Genomic DNA, 6049 nt, shown 5'->3' on the forward strand with positions numbered 1-6049 from the left:
ATTCTTCATCTCAGAGCTTCTGATTTACTTTAATTTGCAATTTCTTGTTCAATTCCAAATTCCAGCAACCAAATCCTTTTACTCTTCAAGCAATTTACATTTCTCAGCAATTTAGATTCAGCAAATTTATATTTCTTACATTTTAAGTTTCAGCCATTTACTTTTCTTGTAATTTAAGTTTCAGTTTATTTACTTTCTTGCACTCTAAGTTTCATGCAATTTAATCTTTCTGCATCTTTAGATTCAGTCAATTTACCTTCTGCACTCTATTTTTCTGCTCAATTTACATTCTGCACTTCCATTTACTTGCAATTTATCTTCTGTCAATCAAAATCACTCAATTCATCAACTGTTCGCTTAACTAAATTCATCACCTAACTAAAATTGCTCAATCCATCAATTCATGTGGGATCGACCTCACTCTTGTGAGTAATTACTACTTGATGCGATCCGGTACACTTTCCGGTGAGTTTTGCGTGGAAATATGATTTCCACACATCAAGGAATTCCCAACGGTCTTGACACAGCACGCTCCACTCCCGTCCATCCTCTTCTAGAGGTGTCCACCACTTAGCAAGGTTCTTCAAGCTCTACCTCTTACCAAGCCTCCTCAAGTTCACATTCTTCTTCTCCAAATTCTTCTATCTCTTCCCCATCACTCAAATCATAAATGGGAGGTTTAGTGAAGTATACCTTCTCATCACTCCCAAGCTTGGTGGGGAAGGACTCATCAAGCTCAAAATGATCATATGTTGATGCGGAATCATCATAGATAGGAGGGCTTGTTGCTTGGAACACTTCTTCCAATTCTTCACTCACAATATGCATTGAAGGTTGCACATCCTCCTCAACATTGCTTTCTAGTCCAATGGAAGAAGGCTCAACAAGATCATCAAGGGGATTGATCAATGTGGACAAAAAATCACTAATGATAGAATCCACTTCTTGATCAATTTCCCTCAACTCTCTTTCCACTTCGGTAACATCACTCTCCTCCTTAACATCCCTTCCAATCTCTGTGGAAGAGGGCTCTTTAACTCGAGATTCTCTTATGCGCTCAACATATCCTAAACATCCACCATTACTTCCTTTTGTTCAATCATCTCTACCTTCTCCTCTTGTTGGACTTCTTGCTTTAATTCCTCTTCTTCACCTTGGAGCTCCAAAATCACCTCTTCGCTAAGCTTTTTGGTTGCTTCTCCATATTCAACAATGGGAGTGCCTTGGTCGTATAGGCTTAAGCGGGATGAGACCATGTTACTAACGGCTTCCACTACGGTGGCGAGTATGGCTTCTATCTTCTTGAACTCTTCTTTGTGCTTCATACACCTAGCTAGAAGTTCTTATTGCTCTCGCACTAGGTCTTCCGATGAAGGTGGTGGTGAAAGAAGGGCTCATCGTTTGAGGGAAGGGTATTGTAGTTGGAAGGTGGTTCATATTGGTAAAATTCTTGAGGTGGTGTGTATGGACTTTGTGGTTCACGGGAGTATTGGTGTTGGAATGGTGGTGGCTCTAGATATGGTTCATATGGTGGTTGGTATAGTGGATATGGGTTGGGATCATATGGCGGTGGATGGTGATATGAAGCTTGTGAGTATGGTTGTTGAGGGCTATATTGAGGGAGAGGGTCATATGTATGTGGTGGTTGTGGTTGACAATCACAATAAGGGTCATCACATACATTAGATTGGTATGCATTAGGATTAGGATTATACCCATAAGAGTCCGGAGGAGGTTGTTGCCAAGAAGATTGTCTATAAGCTTGGGGCTCCTCCCACCGTTGATTTCCAAATCCTTGATGTAAATCTTCATTAAAGCTTCCATTTCCTACAACATAGTTTGAACCACACTCATAGCCAAGGTGATGAGAATTCATGGTGATAAGAGAAAACAAAGACAAATTCTAATAGGAAACAAAGAAAACCAAATCCTAAAACTAGCAAAAACTAACAAACAAACTCAAAAATCAAGCTATTCACAATATATACAATAGCCAATAACATAGCACCACTGCAACTCCCCGGCAACGGTGCCATTTTGATGCTCGAATTCTTTGTAGGTGTAGAATTCCCTCAATTGAACGAATTCTCATTGCAAGTATAGTTCTACACCGATAAAGAATCCTCACATGCAAAAATATTGGTTGTCACAAAGAACAAACCCCAAATAAGAATTAATCGAAGTATTTAGACTTCGGGTCATCTCACAAGGAATTGCAATGAAGTGGTCAATTATTAGCTATGAAGAGGCAAGGGGTTTAATTTTATATGTTTTTTTTTTGCAAGAAAATAAATGGTAAGAAAAGTAAATGAACAATAACTAATAAAATGAAGGAAACGAACTCTTGGCTAGACATAGGTAATTGAGATTGTCATCCTTGTCTACAAACCAAATATTGATAATTATGAGGGGCCAACCTATTAAGTCTACTTCCCAAAAGCCTTAAGTACGTAATGTCTACTCTTAAGCTTGAAGTACGTCAAATAGGTTTAATCACATCAACCCATAAGTCCCAACCTATCTACTAATTAACTCAGTAGTGGGTTAGTGTCAATGGGTATCAAATTGATCATCAAGGATTCTCAAATCACCAATTCCATTAGACCCAATGACTCAAGTTTAACCAATTCCCTTAGCCTAGACCAAGAGTCAAGAAAACTACTCCATAATTAAAGAAAATATTTCATCAAACATCTAGAGTGCAATAAAAGTAAACATCATAAATTGCAAGAATCAATAAAGTCTACCAACTACCAATTGCAAGAAAAGTGAATCCATAACTCAAATCATCAATAAAGGAAACATCAAACATCAAATTGTATTAAATGTAAACCAAATCTAATATGAGTATTCATAAACATGAAAGAAGCATAAAAGTAAAATTAACACTACAAACTAAGAGAATAAAAGTGTAAAAGCAAGAATTCACAAAGAAAATGAGACGAAATCATGAAATTAGACCTAGATCTAAGATGGAAATATCCTAAGAACCCTAATTCTAGAGAGAAAAGGGAGCTTCTCTCTCTAAAAACTAACCTACATGATGCTAAGTTACAAACAATTGCTCCCTCCTTGCTCAAGCTTCAATTCTGCATGAAATACACTCAGAAAACGAGTTGGATTTGGGCCTGGGCAGCTCAGAAATCGCCCCCAGCGATTTTACTTTAAATGGGTCACGTGCGAGTATCGACGCGTACGCGCCATGTGCGCGTGCGCGTCACTTGGTCATTTCCCATCCACGCGTATGTGTCATGTGCGCGTGCGCCTCGCCATGCGACTTCATCGATGCAATCCCAATCCTTGATTCTTCATGCATTCTCCACTTTGTATGCTTTTCTTTTCATTTCTTCCATCCGATACTTGCCTTATGAATCTGAAATCACTCAATAAACACATCACGGCATCGAATAGAATTAAAGTGAATTAAATTCACCAATTTAAGGGCGTAAAAAGCATATTTTTACACTTAAGCACAATTTAAGGGAGAATTACAAAACCATGCTATTTCATTGAATAAATGTGGGAAAAGGTGATAAAATCCCCTAAAATAAGCACAAGATAAACCACAAAAATGGGGTTTATCAGTCGCGTATTAATTGATGCACAAAAAAACTACACTACTACAGAAAAGGAGCTACTTGTAGTGGTCTATGCCATTGACAAGTTCAGATCCTACCTAGTAGGATCTAAGGTCATTATTTATGATGACCATGCTACTCTAAAGTATCTACTCACTAAGCAGAATTCTAAAACCAGACTTATAAGATGGATATTACTCCTGCAAGAGTGTGATATAGAAATTAGAGACAGAAAAAGGGACAGAAAATGAGGTGGCTGATCACTTGTCTCGGATTGAGCCAGTAGCAGGGACTTCTTCTCCCTCCACTGACATATTCGAATCCTTTCCAGATGAGCAACTCTATGCCATCCGGACAGTACCTTGGTTTGCAGACATTGCAAATTACAAGGCTATAAGGTTCATTCCCAAGGAATTGTCTAGGCAGCAAGCCCGGAGACTCATGCATGATGCAAGATATTACCTATGGGATGAGCCATATCTCTTTAAGAGATGCTCGGATGGAATAATCCAACACTGTGTGTCTGAAAAAGAGGCATAGAGAATTCTATGCCTTTCCATGGCTCAGACTATGGAGGACACTTTGGAGGTGAGCGAACAGCCACCAAGGTTCTTCAAAGTGGCTTTTATTGGCCTACTCTTTTTAAGGATTCTAGAGAGTTCGTCTGTAACTGCGATAGTTGCCAAAGAGCTGGCAATCTTCCTCATGGTCACAGCATGCCTCAATAAGGAATCCTAGAGATTGAGTTGTTTGACGTATGGCATAGATTTTATGGGACCATTTCTGCCTTCATGCTCAAATATCTACATCCTTGTGGTAGTAGATTATGTGTCTAAATGGGTTTAAGCAACAGCAACACCCACTAATGACACAAGAATAGTAATGAAGTTCCTCCAGAAGAATATCTTTAGCAGATTTGGTGTCCCTAGGATACTAATTAGTGATGGAGGTACTCATTTCTGCAACAGACAGCTGGATTCTGTCTTAAGCCGTTACAGAGTTCGCTATAAAGTAGTAACACCGTATCATCCCAAAACAAATGAGCAAGCTGAAGTCTCAAATAGAGAACTAAAGCGAATCCTAGAGAGGATAGTAAGTGCCTCTAGAAAGGATTGGGCTAGAAAGCTTGATGATGCTCCGTGGGCATACAGAACAGCTTTCAAAACCCCCATTGGAACTTCACCATATCAGCTGGTATATGGGAAGTCCTGTCATTTGCCAGTGGAATTAGAACACAAGGCTTACTGGGTTACTAGATTCCTCAACCTTGATGCTAAAGCAGCAGGAGAGAAACGGCTGCTCCAACTCAATAAGTTGGATGAATTCCGCTTAAATGCTTTTGAAAATGCAAATATCTATAAGGAAAATGCAAAGAGGTGGCATGACAGGAAGTTAGCTTCTAGAGTCTTTGAACCAGGACAGAAGATCCTGCTCTTCAACTAAAGACTCAAACTGTTCCATGGGAAACTCAAATCCAGTTGGACAAGACCGATTGTGATTACTAGTGTATCACCATACGGGCATATAGAGCTTCAAGGTAAAGAAAAAAGGTTCACTGTCAATGGACAGAGGGTCAAACATTACCTTGAAGGCGATATAGAGCCAGGAGGCTCAATACTGTTACTAAGTTAAGTACAGTAAAGTCCAGCTAAAGACATTAAAGAAGCACTTGTTGGGAGGCAACGCAATGATTCCCTATATGTTATTTATTCTCTAATTACTTCTATTTTAATTATTTTTATTTTTATTTTTAATTAAACTTTTTATGTTGATTTTAATGTTAGTGATCATGAATAGTGCTTAAACAGAGATAAAATGATGCAAAACAGCAAATAGAATACCCTGAAGTAAGGATCTTTCTGGCGTTTAAACGCTAGAAAGGGAAGACTATTGGGCGTTTAAACGCCCATGGAGATAGCAGGCCTGGCGTTAAACACCAGCCAGGAGGTTCTGGCTGGGCATTTAATGCCCTAAAAGGAGCACAAGCCTGGCGTTAAACGCCAGCCAGAAGGCCCTGGCTGGGTGTTTAACGCCCAAGAAGGAGCATACAAAATCTTTTCTTATCTTGTTCATATCTTTTATTAGACTTTGAAATCTTTTTCATACTTCCTATCTTGTCTTAAAAGCCTTTTCTATCCTCTTAAAATCTTTTCTTATCTTTTAAATTTAACAACTTATCTTTTTCTATCTTTTTTAAAATCTTTATCTTTCCTTCATGATTATTTTCAAAAATCCCTCCCCCCTATATATATGCATGACCGTGCCTCTCTCCCTCACTCACCACCTCTCATTTAAATTCTCTCCTCTTTTTCCTTCTTCTATTCTCTTTTCTACTTCTTTCTTTCTTACTTTTTGCTCGAGGATGAGCAAATTTTTAAGTTTGGTGTGGCAAGAGCCCTATTCTCTCATCAAGAATTCAATCCTATGGCTCCAAGAAGTGGCAAGACCGCCCCTAAAAACAAGAAAGAAGA

The sequence above is a fragment of the Arachis ipaensis genome, chromosome B04, assembly GCF_000816755.2.
Source record: "Arachis ipaensis cultivar K30076 chromosome B04, Araip1.1, whole genome shotgun sequence".
Taxonomy (NCBI): Eukaryota; Viridiplantae; Streptophyta; class Magnoliopsida; order Fabales; family Fabaceae; genus Arachis; species Arachis ipaensis.